Below are 22,450 nucleotides of genomic sequence, written 5' to 3'. Positions count from 1 at the left end.
ATTTAACCTTCCATTCTGGTCAAATACACCAACATGCTCAAATGATTGAGACAACATTTAACTGACTTGAAATGTTTCTCTTTCAATGTACATAAATTAAAAATAGTTCCTTAAGAATCTTTACTTGTATCCAAGCAGTCCAGTGTTAAGACCAAAACAAACACAAGGATTATTACTTTAACCATCAATAAAATTAAACTAAAATGACTAAATTTAATGGTATCCCATCATGTCTCCACCCTTTCTTGCAGGAATAATAACAAGCACAATTAACTCAATTAAAGTGAAAATTTAATGTACTTAACAGAAACATCGCAATAGAAAAACATTGTAGGCAGTATTCGTAGGTCAGCAAACCATTCGCCTATGTGCCATGCATGACTTATTAATCATATCTGTCCTCTATACATTAGTATAGTGATTAGTATCCCTCCTGTCACAAGTGAGACCGAGGCTCAATTCCCCAATGAGGAGATAAGTCTTTGTTCACCAACATCAGCTGTGAGGGGTTGGCTCATGCTTTGGGTGCCAGCTGTGGCTCAGTTGGTTGCACTCTTGCCTCTGAGTTGGAATGTTATGGGATCAAGTCCCACTCCAGGATTTGAACAGAAAAACATAGGCCGATGCTCCATGTTGGACATAAAAGATCCTATAAAATTAATTTTGTTTGTAAGTTATGTACTATACAAAAGGACTCTTTCATAATCCACTATAGCTTAACCTACTGGGACACTATTTTTCTTTTAAGTGCCTCAGAGTTTCATGTCTATTAAGTTCTGTCTCCTCAATGTTTTATTTTCCAAAAGCAAAACGGTCAGGTCATCAACATGAAATGTTAACTCTGTTTTCTCTACAGATATTGCCAGACCTGCTGAGTATTTCCAGCATTTTTTGCTTTATCTTTTATTTTCCATTTGTCTTGCAGGGAAATCCATCTTAAGAAGCTATTATGTACTGAAGTTCACTATTCAAAGTCAATCTCAGAACTGGTGAACCTGGTAGATTTTCAGCAAAAACCAGGGTAGAGAGAATATAGGGTGAAGGAAGAGGAAAATACAAACAAGGTTGAAAATCAGGAACACAGAGCTCATGAGGACGGCTGGTGTACTGCTGGAGGTTAGAGTAGAGAGGGATTTAAACACTAGGATGTAAATCTTGAGTTTGAGGTACTGGGGTACTAATAATGCCAACAAGGACAATGGGTGTGTGAATTGGTTACAGGAGGCAGAGTTTTGAATTGTGAATGCAAAGTTTGTAGGGGATGAGGAACAAAGCAAGAGAGCATTGGAATAGTTAGATCTGGAAGGGACAACAGCAGGATGAAGGTTTCAAGCACAAATGTGCTAAGATAGGGGTGAAGCTCAGCAATGTTAGAGTTGGAAGCTGACAGCCTTTGAAAGAGAGAGAGAGAGAGAGAGAGAGAGCAAGAGGAAATGAAGTTTCAAACTCCTCTCAGGTTTGAATAGGGAGTTGAGGTTACAAACAGGCTGGTTCAGCCTGATAAATGATGGTGGGAGAGAGATTTGTGGCAAGGGCATGGAAGTTGTGATGGAGGCAAAAACAGCACTAGCCTTTCCAATGCTAATTGGACAAAATTTTGGCTCATTGAAGACTGGGGGCTGAATTTTCCTGGTTGAGTCGCGATCCTGATGTCAGCCTTAACTCATGGTTGGGAACCTGGAAGTGGTCGTGGCTCAACATTGGCTGCAATCTTAAAGGAAATGGTTAATTAATAAGCAGCCTCCAGGACCCTGTTCAATTGAGATCAATAGGCAGACCAAGATATTGGGAGGGCCAATAAGAGGGCCCACAGCTAGCAATCATCAGGAGAGGTGGGCATTGCTGAGGCAGGCAGGAGACTGCGAAGGCACCTCAAAATGGTGGTACTCTGCAGCATTCTTAAAAGTTAAAAATCATGCATAGCCACAGCTGAGAGACCATCATTGTGGAGGGGTAACTCCTCCATAGGATGGCCAATTGCTATGGCAGTTGCATCCTAGCAGGTTCATGTTGGGATGATTGAGAAGAGGAGCCAATGGCCCCCCCATCCTTCCACTGGGAGGCTGCCTCCAGTTATCTTCTGGGCTCTGGCTTCAGTGGTGAGGGGGCCTGTCTGCCAGCAGGAAAATCCCATTGGTGCTATCAACTTCCCCCAGTTAGCCCTTTATTGGACCTAATTGGCTACCTGCCACTGCCAAGCCAATAGCCTCTACCATGTTGACCACTCATTTGGCAATATCAATCAAAAGCAGGAACATATCAGAAAGTCAACCCAATATCTTCCAACTTTGTTCCCAGTCCCTTTCCACTAGATGTCAAATGAGCAGACATAATGCCAAGACAGTTGAGAGGTAGAGCTAGATGTCATCAGTGCACAGGTAGAAACTGACCACGTATCTGCCAATGATATCACCAAGGAGCAGGCAGCATGTAGATGAGGAAGAGGGGGAGCCTGGGATAGGTCTCTGGGGGATGGTAGAAGTAACAATATAGTGGCAGGAAGAAACATTACTGCTGGAGATGTTCTGGGTACAACTAAATAGCTAAGAATGGAATCAAGCAAGAGCAGTCCCACTGAGTTGGGCAACAGAGCAAAGTCATTAGGGAATCATCAATGCAGAGGCTTCATAGAGATCATGCCCAAGAAAGATAAAGAGGGCTAGTGCATCATGGTCACAGTCAGAGAGGAGTAATTTTTAAACTTTGATTAGGGCTGTTTCAGTGCCACTGTAAGACCAGATTAGAGAGATTTAAACAGAGTTATGGGAAAGGTGAGGTTGGATTTGGACGAGAACAAGATTAATGACTTGAGAGAAGGGGAGTTTGGAAATGGGGCGATAGTTTGCATCTTTTGAGGAGGGTCGATTAGGAATAAGGTCAAGGAGGAGAGTTAGTTGGGGAAAAGATCAAGGAGGACCAATAGGTGGGTCTTGTGGACAAGATGAGCTTGATGACGTTATTAAGGAAGGTAAGAGAAATTAGGGAAAGATGTAGGTTGAGGGCTGTGCAGGAGAATCCTGGGAGGAGGTGGGGAAGGGGAAAGCAGAAACAGCTGAATGGATAATCTCAACTTTAGTGACAAAAAAATCCACGAGTTCTTTGCGCTTGTTGAATATGAGGGTGGAATAGACAGAGGAGAGGGGTTTAAGGTGAAGGTTTTTTGTGGAAAAAGGAACCCAGTGGATATCTTTGCGAACCAGGATAATTGTGAACAATTGATGGTTTTGGCAGAGAAGAGAATGAAGTTCAATTACACTTAAAGTGATCAAGCAATACCTCGTGATGAATGGCTAAATCTGCTATGCTCAAGTCTGAGCCCCCTGGACTTGGAGCAAAGATAGGAGCCATTCAAGGGGGGAAACTAGGATGAGAGAGTGCAAAAGTTGTGCACCTAGATATACCAAAGCATGTTTCCAAATTACAGCTATTAACCCATCAGTGCTGCGCAAAGATAAAAATAAAATACTGCAGATGCTGGAAATCTGAAACAAAAACAGCTGGAAAAACTCAGCAGGTCTGACAGCATCCGTGGAGAGGAAGACAGAGTTAACATTTCGAGTCCATATGACTCTTCATCAGAACTAAAAAGAAATAGCAATTAGGTGAAATATAAGCTGTTTAAGGGGTGGGACAGGTGGAGTGGGATAGAGGGCCAGTGACAGGTGGAGGCAAAGGAAAGATTGCCAAAGATGTCATAAACAAAAGGTGAAAAGGGGTGTTGATGGGTGATGATATTAGCTAAAGGATATGCTAATGGTGACATTAAGGGTAGAAAGCAGGATGACTAATGGCTCTAGTGGGGGTGGGGTGGGGGGGAAGGGATCGAAATAGGCTAAAATGTGGAGATAAAACAATGGATGGAAAGAAATTTTAAAATAATAATAGAAATAGGCGACCTTGGTGACATTTGACACATACACATTTAGTTCATCATCAAAATTCTAAATACAGAAGCAAATTATAAAGAAATATAATTGATGGTATACCAGTGTATTTTTCTAATTTAAAAAAAATTGTTCAGCTGAAATGTCACTCCAAACACACTGTTCACCAAAAGGGTGGAATTTATGGCTAATGGAACAAAGACAAATGACCTAAGTAGTTGTTTCTTCTCATGTGTCTTTATCTGAAATGGCTTAGAGATCAAAAAGATATCAAAGAGCCAATAAAACCCATTCTGAGGATATTTAGAAATTAGATAACTTCTGGGCATCATGGTCAGATTGAATATGCCCTAAAAAAACAATTAAAGTGGTTTCCTATTTTCAAGGGATTTCAGTTTCCTAAGCATTACAGAGGAACCCACATAATCCTGTTTTTCAAAAAAGGAGCAAGAAACAGAAATAACCAAATTATACATAAGTAGATCAGGAATTAGTAATTTTCAAAGGAATATTGATAGTGATCTGTAAAATACATCTAAAAAGCAAAGACCACATGAGAAACCAACATAGTTCTTGGTGTAATAGGCCTATAACAGCTCAGCTTTCTACCATTTCATTCAACGAGATTGTTCAAAATCTTCTATTTTGTAGCTTCCACTGAATTACTGGTGGAAGTTACATATCCTCAGCCAGTCAGTTCTCACTGCAAAGCAACAATCTGAAGATTTAAGGTCTTTCCTAAACATAAAGCTGTGTTTGACATTATAGTCCACTGGCTCATTAAATTATATATTCTTTTCAATGATCAGACAATTAAAATGTTAATCACGTTTGACAACTGAAGTGTGAACTTTTGGTTTGTCTTCATTCCAAATCAAACGGGAAGAGGTATTTGCTGCGTTCGAACCCCTCTACTCCCAACTATCCTGTCACAAACCAGCATCCACTGAAGACACTGAATCCTTTAAAGTGTGCCTAGCTGATCCAGCACACGCAATTGGTCAAATGGTTGGGCAAATGGTTACAACCCGTTTTGACCAAGGTTTCCACAAACATGGTGAAGGACTCCTTCACATTTGTGAAGGCCATACAGGACTTCCACATCAATAGCAATGCTGTGTCCATGTGCTCATCTGGCATTGCTAGAATATTCACCAATGTTCCACTTAAGGAAGCCATAGATATTTGTGCTGCAGCACTATGTCATGGTGAACTAGACCCACCACCATCGCGTGAATCAATGTTCACTGAACTTATGAACTCAGCAACTCACGCAGTTGAATTCAGTTTTAATGACACCATGTTTGCCCAAATAGATGGTGTTGCCAAGGGATTCCCTCTAGGTCCAGCTCTCACAAACATCTTTGTTGAGTTCCAGGAGAAACATGTCTTCGATTGAATGACACCAAACCTCTTACCCCTCGCATATTTCCGATATGTGAATGATATGTTCGCTATATTTAAATCTGCAACGACATGCAACAATTTCCTTACGTCTTAATGGGCTCCATCCTGCGCTCAAATTCATCTTTGAAATGGAGCTGTCAAATTAACTCCCTTTCTTGACATACTGCTTGAGAAATCTGCCAGGTGATTCTCTACCACGGTCTAGCACAAGCCTACCTTCACTTGTCAATACACATATTGGGATTCTTACAGCTCCACGTTATAAGATTGGTCTTATCGGCAACCTTGTAAATATGGCCCAAGCTATTTGCTCACCAAGCAAGCTTGATGCTGAAATAGGGCGCATCAAAGGCATTCTGTAGGTTAATGGCTACTCTGATCATTTTGCGCTACATATCACACACACTCATGAATGGGCCTAAGGCCTTGAAAAGTGCCCAGTCTACCTCAGATTACCCTGGAAGGGCAAGATATCTCAAAAATTTGAGCAACAGGTGAAGCTAGTTGTTTCATGCTGCTACTATGCAGTAGCAGCATTCACCAGTATTCACCACTAAGAGGATTCTGCGGCCAAGCCAGAAAGACATTCTGCCTATCACAAATGAGTAATGTGGTACATGAATTTCAGTGCCAGTACGATGCTCGGTATAAAGGCCATACGTCCCAAAGACTGGCAGATTGTATCAAACAACATGTTCCAGCTGCTGTTCAGAACGGGCAAGTTACAGACCGTACCAAACCAGCCTGTGCTTGAAAAACTCAAAACAGTGTCTAACTTCAGATGTGATTCCGCGATTGAATAACATTTGCTAAATAATCCTCAATATGCAAAGAATTACACAGACAACCAATTTAAGATTGTCAGTTAGGCTTGCAGTGTGGTGCATTTGCATGTACTGGAAGCTACATATATTAATACATAGGGCCCTGTTCTCTGGAGACAGAATGAACATGTACATACATTGCACCTGTTTCATCTAAACAAAATAAGGAATAGCCTTTTGCTGACTCATTCCTCAGGTCAATGCCTTGACCAATCAGGGTCAAGCTGCCTGGTTTAAATTTCAAACAATGCTTAACAGTTAACTGTCAGTCACTATCACAGGTGCATTCTCCAAGGCAATGCCTCTATCAATCAGAGTCCACTTGCCAACCAATTAGGACTTTCTTCACAGAGTATGAATTGTTGTTTTTCCCTTATATTTGATTCTTGCAAAGTGTCCTGATGGGTACAAGACGAAAAGCTTAGACATGTCTCTTTTTTTTCAGCAATACTGAAGTGTGAACTCTAGACCCTTGGTCATTGAACAGCCCATCCAATTTTGTTACCTTACAGCAATTAAAATTGTAACTTTATGTTTGATGATTAGAAGCTGCAGTTAACATATGAAATAATATGGATAAGAGTAAAATATTGCTGCTGCTTGAAATCAGAAACAAAAAACAGTAAGTGTTTGAAACTCACAGCAGGTCAATTGCCCATCTCTATCTGTGCCTCAGTTCAACTACTGCTGAAACCCTCAAACATGCCTTTGTTACCTCTAAACTTGACTCTGCCAATGGTCTCTTGGCTGGCCTTCCATCTTCCATAAACTTAAGTTCATCAAAAACTCTGCTGCACATATCCTAATACTCCCCAAGTCCATTCACCCATTTCCTCTGTGCTCACTGATCAACACTGGCTTCCCATTTGACAATGCCTCAATTTTAAAATTCTCATCCTTGTTTTCAAACCCATCCAGAGCCTCTTCCTCCAGACTTCTGTAACTTCTGAATCCTACAACCTCTGAGATCTCTGTACCCCTATTATTCTGACCTATCATGCATCCCCAATGTTAATCACTCCACCTTTAGTGGCTGTGCCTTCAGCTGTCTTGACCCAAAGCCCTGAGATTCCCTCCCTCAACTTTACTGTGTCTCCACCTCCTTTAAGACACTCCTTAAAACATAACTTTGGCCAAGGCTTTTGTCTCCTATCCCACTATCTTTGTGGCTTATTATAAAATTTTGATCAAGATTTCTTCTATGAATTGCCTTGGGATGTTTTGCTACACTGAAGGTGTTAAATAAATGCAAGTTGTGTTTGAAATCACCAACCAATTAAATTTTGTGAAGCAGACTCTTGAGAACTGAGAGATCTAAGACAGGCAGACATAGTACTACCATTATTACATCATTTCACTTTGATCTTTTACATGATTCTACTGATGATATCTCATCTCCCCTTTTTCTGATTGAGTTACTATGCCTGTCTGGCTCTCATGTTTCAGCTCTGAATAAAAGAGTTCATATCGAAAACATAAGCTCATCGCCACAAATGTATATTGATCTGCTCTGAGTTTCCAGCATTTTCCATTTAGATATCCACTATCCTTTAAAGGATCAATAATTTGATTAGCTAGATTTCAAAGACGACTGGGGCTTCAATCGAGAAAGGCCAAGTACACTCACCCTGCAGATACTATAAGCTTTACGTAGAAGTACAATTAAGTGACGCATTTCATGTTGTAATTCAGCCCATCACCAGTATTGGTGTTTATTTTCCATTGAAGCCAATAGTTTTAATCACATTTAGCCACACTGTTCCTGTATCAGTCAATCTGTTTTTCATCACAGATCTATCCAATCATAACCTGAATGTTGATATAGTTTCTGCTTCAACCATTTACTCTGGAAGCAAATTCCACAACTTCAACCCATAAAGATGTTTCTCCTGCCCTCTGTACTAAGCCTCTTGCACTTAATCTTGTATCTATAATCCCATGTTCTTGATCCTAGCAAACTTGATATCAAAAACTCGTTAGAAGAGAGAAAACGGAGTAAGAATTAAGGGCAGTTTTTCAGAGTGGTTCATAGTGGGTAGCAGTGTTCACCAACGTTCAGGTCTAGGGCCTCTTCTATATATCAGAATTTGAGGCATTATCTCAAGATATAAAATACAAGAGCTAAGCTAACGATGAACTTACATAATGCTTCAATAAGATCTCCAATAGAATGCTGTGTTTAGTAGTGGACGCCAAATTATAAGGAGGATATTGATGCCTTAGAGGATATATTGCAGAGTCGCTAGGATGCTGCCTGGTATGAGGAAACAGAAATATGAAGAAAGATGGCTCACTGACCCTCTTCTGTTCCGTATAATTCTATGACCATCCCTTCTGAAATCTGTGCTGACTACTTACATCTATTTTCCATTTATCTAAGCCTGTGAGAATTTAAACCTTAAAGATGCTAAAATTTTCCAGACTTTGTGTGTTAAACTAAGCAGCCTGTAATTAGCAGGATTAGCTCAGTCTGCCTCCATTTTTAAAAATGGTTACTGCATTGGGCTGTTTCCAATCCTCCAGCACACATCCACACTCAATGGATCTCCGAAATATAGTTCTCTATAGCCTCTGCAGTCTCCTCTCTCAACCACTTCTGGATCCAAGATGTATCCCACCAGGCCCTCGCACTTTATATTTCCTCAGCTGAACCAATTGGGCTAAATATTTCCTTTTAACCTTTAGACACTTGTTTGTGAGATCTTGCTGTGTGCAATTTGGCTGCAAAGCAACAGTGACTGCACTTAAAAAGTACTTTATTAAGCCATTACAGAGATGTGGTTGCAAGGTGACCAAGATTAGGAGGCAGAATGGAAAAGGAAAATAGTAGGGTCAGGTAGCCCTGATAATAAAGGATGACTTAAGGATAGTTGTGAGAAAGAGTCATGGCTCAAAATTAGGAAGTAGAATCAGTATGGGTAAAGATAAGTAATAACAAGAAGCAGAAAATAACAGTGTGAGTAGCTTGTAGATACACTAACAGTAAATATATCATTGGACAGAGTATTACTCAAGGAATAATAGGAACTTGTAACAAGGATCATGCAATAATCTTAATTTGCAAGATCTTATGGCACAGTGGTAGTGTCCCTACCTCTGAGCCAGGGTCCCACTCTAGGACTTGATGGGTATGGAAAGTGCATTCCAAACATGACCAAACAGATTGATTATCAACCTACAAATTCTTCCAATATACCTATGGCAGGTGGTAAGATTGGGAGAGTCTCCTGATCAGCTAGAACCTGCAAAAGCTAAAAGCAAAATACTGCTGACGCTGGAAATCTGAAATAAAAACAAAAATTGCTGCAAACTCAGCAGGTCTAACAGCATCTGTGGAAAGGAAGACAGAGTTATCGTTTCGGGTCCGTATGACTCTTCATCAGAACTAAAGAGGAATAAGAAATGTAGTGAAATATAAGCTGTTTAAGGGGGGTGGGACAAGTGGAGCTGGATAGACGGCCAGTGATAGGTGGAGGCAAAGGAGAGATTGCCAAAGATATCATAAACAAAAGGAGAAAGGGGTGTTGATGGTGGTGATATTAGCTAAAGGATGTGCTAATGGTGACATTAAGGGTAGAAAGCAGGATGAGCAAGTGACAGATAGCCCTAGTGGGGGTGGGTTAGGGGGGGAATTGATCAAAAAAGGCTAAAAGGTTGAGATAGAACAATAGATAGAAATAAATTTTTTAACTAATAGAAATGGGTGGGAAAAGAAAAATATATATATAAAAACAAAGATAATTATTAGAAAAAATGGGGATCAAAAAGGGGGTGAGGATGAAGAAGAGAGCTCATGATCTGAAGTTGTTGAACTCAATGTTAAGTCCGGAAGGCTGTAAAGTGCCTGATCGGAAGATGAGGTGCTGTTCCTCCAGTTTGCGTTGAGCTTCACTGGAACATTGTAGCAGGCCAAGGATGGACATTTGGGCATGACAGCAGGATGGGGTGTTGAAATGGCAAGCGACAGGAAGGGCTGGGTCATGTTTTCGGACAGACCGAAGGTGTTCCACAAAGTGGTCACCCAGTCTGCGTTTGGTCTCTCCAATGTAGAGGAAACCGCATTGGGAGCAGCGAATGCAGTAGATTAAATTGAGGGAAGTGCAAGTGAATTGCTGCTTCACATGAAAGGAGTGTTTGGGCCCTTGAATGGTGAGGATGGGGAAGTAAAGAGGCAGGTGTTGCAGCTTCTGCGGTTGCACGGGAAGGTGCCATGGAAGGAGGTTGAGGTTTAGGAGATGATGGAGGAGTGGACCAGGGAGTTCCAGAGGGAACGGTCCCTACGGAATGCCACCAGGGGTGGTGAAGGGAAGATGTGTTTTGGTGGTTGGCGGAAATGGCGGAGGATGATCCTTTGAATGTGGAGGCTGGTGGGGTGATAAGTGAGGGCAACGGGGACCCTATCATGGCTCTGGGAGGGAGAGGAAGGTGCGAGGGCCCTGTCAACCACGGTGGGGAGGGGAGCGACAGGGCGGGGAGGGGAGCGACAGGGCGGGGAGGGGAATCTCTTTACAGTCTGAGATCACACCTGCAGTATTCTTCACAGTTTTGGTGTCTTTATCCAAAGAAAGATAGATTTATATTGGAGCTAGTACAGAGCAGGTTCACTAAATTTAATCTTTGGATGTCCCATTAGGACACTTGAGTAGAATTCCTCTGGAATTAGAACAATGACAGGGGGAGGGTGCTTAGATTTAAAGTAATTGGTACAAGGATTAGAGAGAAGTTGAAGAGAAACTATTCCACCAGAGAGAGGTGGTGATGGCCTGCAACTCATGACTGGAAAGGAGTAGAGGCAGGAAACTTCATAACATTTTAAAAAGTACTTTTATATGGACTTGAAATGCCATAACCCACAAGGCTACAGGTCAAGAACTAGAAAGTGTGATTAACCTTAATAACTCTTTTTTGGCCAGCACACATAATGGGCCATGAGCCATGAATTTCTATGATTTACCCATCACTTATCACAATATCACTCATCTCACTGTAAATTGGGCTTATATTTGGTGAGATTTAGAGGAATGAGAGGCAATCTCATTGAAACTTACAAGATTCTGAGGGAGCTTGATAGGATGGATGCTGAGAGATTGTTTCCGCTGGTCAGGGAATCTAAAACACAGGGGCACAGTCACAAGATGGGGGGCTGATTGTTTATGACTGAGATGAAACATTTCTTCACTCAAAGGGTTGTGAATCTTTGGAATTCTCTACCCCAGAGGGTTGTGGATGCTCTGTCTTAAATGAATACATTTAAGGCTGGGATAGACAGATTGTTGGTCTCTCAGGGAATTAAGGGATATGACGAGCAGGCGGGTAAAATGCAGCTGAAGCCCAAATTCAGCTATGATCATACTGAATGGTGGAGCAGGCTCAACAGGCCATGTCATCTACTCCTGCTCCTATTTCTTATGTTTCAATGTTCTCTCGACCACCTCCTCTTGATATCATCCGCTTTAATAAGGGCCAATGTGAAGTATATTAAGTATCTCTGCCTTTTTTTGATCCTCTACAAATTGACGTCTCTTTCTTTCGCTTAAATTTTCTTTCCTCGTGCTTAACAATTTTCATTTACTGCTATATTTGTAAAATACCTCACTGTTCCTTTTGATAGTTTTCCTCATACTCTCTCTCTTAGCCTTCCTTTCTATGCCCTTGACTGCTTATTTTAGTCTTTAGGTTATTGATATAATCCTTTTCCTAACCTCAATGGCATTTTAAAGCTAATGATTTCCTTCTTTTTGATGGAATAAATATTCTGTGCCTTTGAAATGTTATTTCTTTGAAAAAAATGACCCACTGTTGCTTTAGGCCAGTTTGCCAATTCCTCCACTTACCTGATCTCAAGTAATTTTGCTCTTCATCTTTCCAAAACCTGACAGAATCCAATCTAGTGTTCGAGTTTTTCTACTGACTTTTATTCTAATTAGTTAGATATTAAATCTCATTATATTGTGATAACTAATCCAATATGCTCATGCATATTTAGTTCATCTATGTTGGCTAACTCAAGCCTGGATGTGAAGGATACAAGAGACTAGGATGCTTAGATAGAGAATGTTTATTGCCCACTGCAGAGTGGACTTGCCCCTCTAACATGCCAGTCAGTGCTTTTCTTTTAATGAAACCAGTTAAACTAAATTAGGAAAAACGAGGGACAAAACAAGATGCAACCCTTTAAAAGGGACACTGCAAATAAAAAGTCAAATGTTAAAGCCACCTTTATAAACATTAAACCAAAATGTGATTCATAGGGTCCATAAAGCACCCCAGTCCCCACTGTGCCCACCGAGCACAGAAGGCCTCTATCATGCTGGTAGACACCACATGCTCCCTCTCCAGGGACACCTGGCTGCAAATGCAGCCATGGAAGTGGGGCAGACAGTCGATATACAATTGAGTATAATTAGCAAATCAGCACCCAGCAGCTGTTCACCTTATTACCTAAGTACTGGGTAGTTAACATGCATTAAACAGAACATATTAGATGCTAACAATCTACTTGGCTCCATCTCATTACTCAGATCAAGCAACAACACTTCCTTTCATGGCCTACTAACTTACTGCTTGATAGAGACACAGCTGAAGTGAGTGATCATTAGATCTTTATGAACAACATTCCTCAAGGTCAGCAACGAACGCCATTGCTTCACCACTGACCAGAAAATCAGACCAGTGAGTTTGGAATGGTATTTTCCATTAGATTAATGGGCTAGAAACTGTCCCAATGAAAATAATTAAAATGAAAAATACCAAACTGAACAGCTCAATAAAATAAAAGCAAAATACTGCAGATACTGGAAATCTGAAACAAAAACAAAAAATGCTGGAAAAACTTAGCAGGTCTGACATGATGCTCTGTGGACAGAAAGGCAGAATTAACGTTTCAAGTTCGTACAGACTCGAAACATTAACTCTGTCTTTCCACAGATGCAGTCAGACCTGCTGAGTTTTTCCAGCTCAATAAAATCATCTGAGGTGAGAAGGATTAAGGCAGAAGTTTCAAAGTCAGATATTTGTAACATCGTAGGACATTAATACTTCAGAAAACTGTAGGCATCTCACTCTCACGCACACTAGCATGCACTTGCACACATGCATGCGCACTATGCGCTTCAGATAGCTGAACGCATTGCTGCATAAGGGCAAGGTCAATAAGGCTGGTTCAAAAATTTGACTGAAGACCAATTGTTCATCCAACATAATAAAAAAGACCTGATCTCCAACTTCGGAACATTCTTTTAAATTCAAGGCTCTACCATTGTGTAACTTCTTGCAAATAAATTCTGAACATTAATCTCTTAGAATATTACAATAATAGAAGTAAATTGAGTTTCCAAAGCAAGAACGAACCAAAACAACTGAATAAACCAAAACAATTTTTAAATGCTTCATATGTTCCAGGTAACGCTTCTGATGCAAGGTCCTAACATGGCTTTATTCTACACAGTTTGACTTAAAATGGACAATATAAAACTAATGCAGGAAGGTACTTTGGAAGCCACAATAATTTATTGAATGCAATACACTGAAATGGATGTGCCAAACAAAGCAATTTTGGAAACTGATACAGAAAACACTGGAAAAATTCAGCAGGTCTGGGAGCATCTGTCGGGAGAGAAACAGAGTTAACATTTCAAGTCCATATGGCTCTTCTTCAAATCTAAAGAGTAGAAATGTGATGGATTTTATACTGTTTAAGAGGGGGTGGAGCAAGATAGAAGGTTGGGGATAGGTGACAATTAAGGAGGGATTGACAAAGACATCATGGAGACAGGACAAAGCAAATGTTAATGGTAGTGGTAAAGAGTAAAGAAGGTGCTGATAGTGGCATAAAGGTAAGATAGCAGAAGGTGTTAATAGCAGAACAAGGGGCAGCGCTCTGTGAAAGCACAACACAGAAACAAGTGACAGATGGCACTGTGGGGGTACAGGAAGTTGGGGAAAAAGGATTTAAAAATGGATAAGTAAGCAAAAGGATAAAATAAATAAATAAATTAGTTTGTAAAAATTGGATTTAAGGGGGTCAAGACGGGGAGAGTTCATTGTCTGAAGTTGTTGAACTCAACGTTAAGTCTGGAAGGCTGTAAAGTGCCTAATCGGAAGATGAGATTCTGTTCCTCCAGTTGTGTTGGGCTTCACTAGAAAATTGCAGCAGGTCAAGGACAGACATGTGGGCATGAGAGCAAGATGGTGAGTTGAAATGGCAAGTGACAGGAAGGTCTGGGTCATGCTTGTGGACTGAGCAAAGGTGTTCCACAAAGTGGTCACACAGTCTGCGTTCAATCTCCCACATGTCGAGGCGAACGCATTGGGGGCAGCAAATACCGTAGACCAAATTGAAGGACATGCAGAGAAGCACCACTTCACCTGAAGTGTGTTTGGGGCCTTGGCCAGTGAGAAGGTAAAGGGGCAGGTGTTGCACCTTCTGTGACTGTATGGGAAGGTGCCATGGGAAGGGGATGAGGAGTTGGGGGATGATGGAGGAGTGCACCAGGGTGTCATGGTGGGAACGGTCCCTACAGAATGCCAACAGCGGGGGTGAGAGGAAGATGTGTTTGGTGGTAGCATCATGCTGGAGTTGGCGGAGATGGCACAGGATGATCCTTTGAATGCAGAGGCTGGTGGGGTGAAAAGTGAGGACAAGAGGGACCCTATCATGGTTCTGGGAGGGAGGGCAAGGGGTGAGGGCAGAGGTGCAGGAGATGGGTCGGACATGTTTGAGGGCCCTGCCAACCACCTTTGGGGGGAAAGCTCAGTGAAGGAAAAGGAAGACATGTCAGAAGTGCTGAATTGGAAGATAGCATCTTCGGAGCATATGCAAGACAGGCGAAGGAACTGAGAGAATTGGATGGAGTCCTTTCAGGAAGAAGGGTGTGAGGAACTGTAGTTGAGGTAGCTGTGGGAGTTGGTGGGCTTGTAACAAATATTGATAGACAGAGACAGAGAAGCCAAGGAAGGGAGGGGAAGTGTGGGAGATGGACCATGTGAAGGTGATAGATGGGTGGAAATTGGAAAGAGAAAAAAAAACAAAAAAAAAGATAAATGCTTCCAGGTCCAAACCAGAGCATGAAGCAGATTGAAACAGTCATCAATGTACCGATAAAAGAGTTGTGGGAGGGGACCTAAGTAGGACTGGAACAAGGAACGTTCCACATACCCCACAAAAAGACAGGCATAACTAGCGCCCATGCAAGTACCCATAGCCACACCTTTTATTTGGAGGAAGTGAGACAACTTATTGTTCAGCAAGAGAATAAGTTCAGCCACACGGAGGAGTATGATGGTGGATGGGATTGCTCGGGCCCAGAAGTGGTGAGCCCTCAGATCATCCTGGCAGGGATAGGGGTGCAGAGGGATTGGATGTCCATGATGAAGAGGAGGCGGTTAGGGCCATGAAAGTGGAAATTATTGATATTGATAGGGCATCAGAGTAATCACGAGTGTAGGTGGGAAGAGACTGGACAAGGGGAGAAAGAATGGAGTCAAGATAGAAGGAAACGTTTTCTGTGGGGGAAGGAGCAGATTGACATGATGGGTCTACCGGGACAGCCTTGTTGTGGATTTTGGAAAAGAGATAGAAGTGGGCTGTCTGGGGTTGGGAGACTATGAGGCTGGAAGCTGTAGAGGGAAGATCTCCAGAGATTAGGTCAGTGGCAGTCCTGGAAACAATGGCTTGATCTTCAGTGGTGGGGTCAGGGTCCAAGGGAGATAGGCATAAGTGTCTGAGAGTTGGCACTCAGCCTCTGTATGCCAGAAAACAACAGCACCACCCGTCAGCAGGTTTGCTAACAAAGTCAGGGTTGGGCCTGAGGGAATGGAGTGCAGCAAGTTCAGAGGAGACAGGTTGGAGTGGGTAAGAGGAGCAGGGAAATTAAGATGGCCAATGTCACGCCAACAGTTCTCTATGAAAGGCTCAAGAGCAGATAAGAGGCGGTGGCGGCGGCAGGGGGCGGTGTGTGGGGGTGGGTGTGTGATCCAGGTAAAGGGCTAATACTGGAGGCAAATGAAAGGATCCATTGAATGGAGGAGGATTCCTGCCCAAAAAAGTGAGCACGGAGACGAAGGCATCATGCCGAACCCGAAATTCATTGAGGTGAGGGCGTATGGGGATGAAATCGAGTCCTTTGCTGAGTACAGAATGTTCAGCATCAGAGAGGGGAAGGTCAGGGGGTATGGAGAATACACGGCAAAGGCTGGGATTAGAAGAAGGGATGGGATCTGAGGGACGGGAAGGATGCAAGATACCGGATGGGCGTTGATATCAGTAAGTTGTTGGAGCTTGTGTTCCTTAACATCTGAAAGGAAGGTAAAAAGTTTCTTGTTAAGGCATCAAATGTGATGAAGAATAAAATGAAATCGGGACAAGGACAGCTTTGAGATAGGGTGAGCGGGTGCCGCTGGAGACAGACAGATCGCGTGTGTACATATGGCAGTGCATGGCACTGAATGTGGATCTCAGGATGTGGCAAGAACAGCAGTCCAAGGAATGTTTCATGTCCCGGAGATACCTGTAATCCTGGGTGGATTCGATATATGAGGGATGGAACTTCAGTTGGAATCCATGTGGGGCAAGTCGGAGATGCAGACAGTCACTGAGGAAGAAAATATGGCTGTGAAAGTGGGTTTTGGTAAAAACCTTGTCAAACATCAGGAGGGAAATGGCAAGCAATGAAGGTGAACAGGGTGAAAGAGACAAATGGAAATCCTGTTGGAGAGAAGAGCAGTACTCCTTCAAGGTAGGCACTCCTGGAAGAGAAGTGGCAGTGAATTAAAACACCAAGATAAAAGCAAAATACTGAGTATGCTGGAAATCTGAAAAAAACAGAAAACCCGGGAAAAAAACTCAGGTCTGGCAGCATCTGTGGAGAGAGAAACAGGGTTAACGTTTCAAGTCCATATGACGCTATTTCAGAGCTAAAGAGAAATGGAAATGTGATGTATTTTATACTGTTTAACACCAAACTGACTCCAGCAGTCAGTTAATTGAACAACAATTACTGCAAAAACATTTGTATAACTGAGCAACTTAACAAGCAGCAACAAAATGTAACACATACCTTGCAAAATCCTGGGATACCAAAAGTCTATAAAAAACCATGGTGATAGACCTACAATACTTTTATATTGAACTCATTTTTATTTGGATTCCACAAAACTGGCATGTCCACTCTGTCCACATTCCTTTTCCTTGTGGCAGATTCAAAGACTGCAAAAAAATGTATACAACTCTGTCATTTGCATAGGGGAGCTAAAATTATTGTAAACGCCAGGAGCCAACTTATGGATGCGCTTGATTGGTAGAGGTGACGGGGGAGGGAGGGGTGGAGGGGAGAAAAGGAACTTAGTTATAGCAGGGAATGGTACAGTTAGGGAGATAGAAATTGTTCCCTGCAGCAGAGTGTGTGTGTACCCTGAAGGCTCTGTTACCTGCCCAATGCAAGAGTTCAGGATATCTGCTCTGGGCTGGGAATGGGAGGGGATGGATTCAGTTGTCATAGCGCACATGGGTACCAATGACATAGGTAGAACTAAGAAATAGGTTCTGCTAAGGGAGTATGAGCAGCTAGGAGCTAAATTAAAAGTAGAACCACCAAGGGCTAATAACAGTGAAGAAATTAAGGTAATTAACGTCAGCAGAGAAAAAGTACTGGAGAAACTCAGACTAAAATTGGGTAAATCTCTAGGGTATGCTGGCCTAGACCCTAGGGATCTAAAAGAGAAAGCTGCAGAGGTAGTGGATGTGCTATGATTTTCCAAAATACCCTCAATTGTGGAATGCAGATTGGAAGTGAGCAACTGTAACACTAATTATTCAAGAAAGGAGGGCGAGACAAAACAGGCAATTACAGTCCAGTTAGCCTGACATCAATCTTAGGGAACATCCTGGAATCTATTATTATAATAGTATATATAATAGTATATATACTATTATAATACATTATTAAGTCTTAGAAAAGCATAGTATTATTAAAACAAGCCAACATGGTTTTATGAAAGAGAAATTGTGCTTACCAAATTTAGAGTTTATTGAGGAATATAACTATTAAAGTACATAAAGGGGAGCCAGTAGATGCTATATACCTAGATTTCCAAAAGACATTTGATAAGGTGCCACATAAAAAGTTAATACATAAGGTAAGGGCTTACAGAGTTCAGGGTGATATATCAGCATGGGTAGAGGATTGGTTAATGGACAGGAAGCAGAGAGTAGGGATAAATGAGGCATTTTCAAGTTGGCAGGCTGTGACTAGTGGGGTGCCTCAGCTGGGGCCTCAGCTATTTACAATCTATATCAATGACTTAGGCAAAGAGTAATGTATCTAAGCTTGCTGACATTACAAAACTGGGTGGGACGGTAAGTTGTGAGGAGGACACAAAGAGGCTGCAAAGAGATACAGACAGGTTAAATGAGAGGCAACAAGATGGCATATGGAAGTGTGGGGAAGTATAACGTTGTTCATTTTAGTCACAAGAATAGAAAAGCAGAATATTTTTTAAACAGGCATGGAACTTGTAAATCTTGATGGTCAGAGACTTGGGTATGCTTCTAAAAAGAACAGAAAGATGGCATGCAGGTGCAGCAAGCAATTAGGAAAGCAAATGGCGTACTGTCCTTTATTGCAACAGGATTGGAGTACAGAAACGAAGATGTCTTGCTACAATTATACAAGGCTTTGGTGCAACTACACATCACGTACTGTGTATAATTTTGGTCTTGCTACTTAAGGGAGGCTATACTTGAATTAGAGGCAGCAGTGAAAGTTCACTGAATTGGTTCCTGGGATAGAGGGTTGTCCTATGATAGGCCCAACTTACTCAGCGTATATTCACTGGAATTAAGAAGAATGAGAGATGATCTCATTGAAACATACAAGATTATGAAGGGGCTTGACAGGGTAGACATGGTGAAGATGTTTCCGGTGGCTCGAGAATCTAAAACATGGGGTACAGTCTCAGGATGATCATTCAGGACTGAGATGAAGAGAAATTTCTTCACTCAAAGGGTTATGAACCTTTGGATTCCAAATTCCAGAGGCTTGTGGATGCACCATCACTGAATATATTTATGGCTGAGACAGACAGATTTTTGGTCTCTCAGGGAATCAAGGGTTATGGAGAGCAGGCAGAAAAGTGACGTTGAAGTCCAAGATCAGCCATGATCATACTGAATGGTGGAGCAGGCTCACAGACTGTATGTTTTCTCTTGTTCCAATTGTTTATGTTCTTTAAGTTTCTTGATTTGCTGTGACTTGTCCTATCACATAATAGGAACTCACTGCTTTGTTGGAATTAACTCTTTTGCATACCAATAGAGATGAGAACAATGCAGGGAGTTCAACGAGAGGAAGAGATAACAGAATAAATTCAGCAGGCACCACATCTTTTTTTCGAAGCACAGAAAAAATTCTAGTATTCAGTTTCAGGCATCCAGCGTCAGCATCAAGCATTTCTAGATCAGGTAAAACACAACAACATGTAGAGAGTAAATCTCTCATTACTCAGCCCCAACCTCAGAAGAGCACCATTATTATGCCAGTGTGACACTACATTTCCATTTCTGATAGCAGTCATCCTGTGGCCACTCCAACATTATTAACTTAGTCAAATTAGGGGAAGCGTTGTGATGGAACCAGGAAGATAAAAGACAGGACAAAAACAGAATTACCTGGAAAAACTCAGCAGATCTGGCAGCATCGGCAGAGAAGAAAAGAGTTGACATTTCGAGTCCTCATGACCCTTCAGCAGATCTCTTTAGATAAAAGACAGGGGTGACCATCATCCTCAGCTAGGTCTGAATTTGAACTCAAAGGTAAGGTCAGCATTTAAGTTGCTGTGCCATTTAATACCACTACAACCCTTTGTATTCTGGGTAGCTGACCATACTGACCAGAAAGATTCTAATTTTGATCTTTAAACTAGGTTGTCAGTAGACATCAGGCAAGGCAGCATTAGGGGTGCCACACTTAGTCTCAGCACTCTTACACTGAAGTGGAAAAAGGGAAAGAGGATAATCAAAGATATCGTTCATGATTCCTAATCAATGGCCCTTTCTGGACAGTGCAACAGCAAACAAAATCAAGTTTTTATATAATGCCCACTGATCCTCACTGTCCAAACTGCTACTTGAGGAATGGTTACTTGGGTATCTGACACCACTGGAAGTGCACCCAGGCATACGTGATGAGGTATCAGCCTGGTGAAGCTGCAACACAGGCTCCATGTATTGCAAACAGCAGAGGTAGCATGTTATAGACAGAACTAAGTGAACCCATAACCAAGAGATCAGTCCAAAGCTCGTAGTCCTGCCACATCCTGTCATGAATGTGTTATGGCACAGTGGATGGTAAATGCTGAACTGCTCAAATCTCAGAGGAAAACTTGAAACAGCTGCCACAACTGTTTTGCAATTTGAATTTTTATTTCGAGATGCATGCCTTGAATTCAGTAGTAATAAGTCCGAGTCTTAGAGGTTTGTTACAAAACTAAACATTAATAATTGACTTTAAGCACATGCATAGGTCTACAAATTACTACAATAACTCATAAATCCCCTAATTAATCTAAGTCCCAATTACACCTGCATTAAGGCAATAGTAAAACAAAATAAAGATTTCAATGGACCCAGGCAAAGCACACAATACCCTGATATTCAAACTGAATTCTCTCAGCTTCGAATCCTGGAGACAGCAGCTTGGTTTATAGAGGCTGGAAGCTTTTCACACTTGTTAGATCTTAGAAACCTTCTTCCTTACACATAACCTCATCTCCTTTATACATGTTTTTCCCTTTTTAATGTAAATCCCATTGTCCCAATATGTTTTTGCAACTTTACTTTTTCCATAATATAAATCTTCCATAGCACGCATAATCAGTAATCTTTGAGAAATATAAACATACTGTTTGACTTAGCCTCTGTTGGCTAGGTGTAACACCTTGCCATCTCCTTAAAATTCATGACTCTGGTTTATCTAAAAATGCAAATATTCTTCACACCTCCCATCCTAAAATTTCAACCATGTTTATGTATTTCGCATTTCAAATCTAGTTTCCTTTCTGATACATCAAAGCACGCAGACCAGCTCTCTGTAATTCAATTAACACACACACACTCACACACAAAAACTAATTCAAACCCCATGATTAATCTAGCAGTGGGCGGAACGCAGGGTGGGGGGGTAGCCTGAGAGTGGGGAAAGTTTGTGTGCTTAAGTCTGGTTCACTCTCAGTGTCAGGGTTGTCATTCATGCTCATCCTCACAAACCAACATGCACTCTCACAGAGGATGAGGGCAAGTGAGTGAGCACCCTGAGACTGGGAGTGAGCTGGACACACACTCACCCTATCACACTCTAATGACCATCTTTATTTATTACTCATTTTTTTAAAATGATCAATTAATTGCTTTGTCATTGTATCTATGCTCACCAAGTTGTTTCTTTTCATACCTCAGCATTTTTTCTGAAATTCCTGTTTCATGTTGTGCCAAACGTTCTTTCCAAAATTTGCTCATCAGCCCCTTAAGTGAAAAAAAATTTGATATGTGGCCCCCCCGCATTAAAAAGTTGGACAAGCCTGGTCTAAGGCCTTCAAGTAAAACCTTTAACTGAAGACATAAAAGGCATGATAGACAATTCAATGGATAAATTTAATGCTGTTACCAATTATTTAATATGCTTTTTCAGTTTAAATCTTTATTTTGAACATTAGAAATTCAGTTACTGAAGAAAAAAATGGCTGATGAATATAAATTTGAGAAAGGATTGAGAAATTTGTGGGAACCCAGTTGCCAAAAAATACAATCTCAGGACAATATACTTGCACAATAAAAGTGTGACTATTGTGTCAAACAGAGCAACACCTTTAACATTGAAAATACTAATGACACTGCCACCTACAGGAGTAACAGGTACTTAGGATGACTTTTCAGCCAAAGAGCTGTTATCAAAGCTTGAACTTGAGCAGCAGCAGAGAAATCAAAGGTCAAGTATGACACCACAGGAAAACAGGTAGACAGCTGGTGAGTACTATCATTGTCTTTTTTCTTTAAATTAAATAGGTTAAACCAAGAAATTTAGTTAGTGATCTAACGTTAAATTCAGTAAGTTTTAAGTAGGCTCAAGTCTAAGTGAGGCTCAAGTTTTATTTCTGATTATTTATTAGACTACTACATAAACTTGAGACATAACAAGGTATCTTAGTCCCACCAAATGCACATCCTGTGCCATATGGGAACTCCAGGATATTTCTCATGTTCTGGACAACCAGATGTTTTTTTTTATTAATTTACAGGATGTGGGCTTTGCTAGCTGGGCCAGCATTTATTGCCCATCCCTA

At 41.4% G+C, this 22,450-nt stretch overlaps 1 protein-coding gene across 4 annotated transcripts in view; it reads right to left on the bottom strand.

Annotated features, from left to right (window-relative positions):
- The window catches only part of gab1 (GRB2-associated binding protein 1), a 222,751-nt gene that overhangs the window by 187,571 nt on the left and 12,730 nt on the right, over window positions 1-22,450 (bottom strand). The window lies entirely within an intron of this gene.

The sequence above is a fragment of the Carcharodon carcharias genome, chromosome 1, assembly GCF_017639515.1.
Source record: "Carcharodon carcharias isolate sCarCar2 chromosome 1, sCarCar2.pri, whole genome shotgun sequence".
NCBI classification, from domain to species: domain Eukaryota; kingdom Metazoa; phylum Chordata; class Chondrichthyes; order Lamniformes; family Lamnidae; genus Carcharodon; species Carcharodon carcharias.
This window is presented reverse-complemented; position numbering and strand designations above follow the sequence as displayed.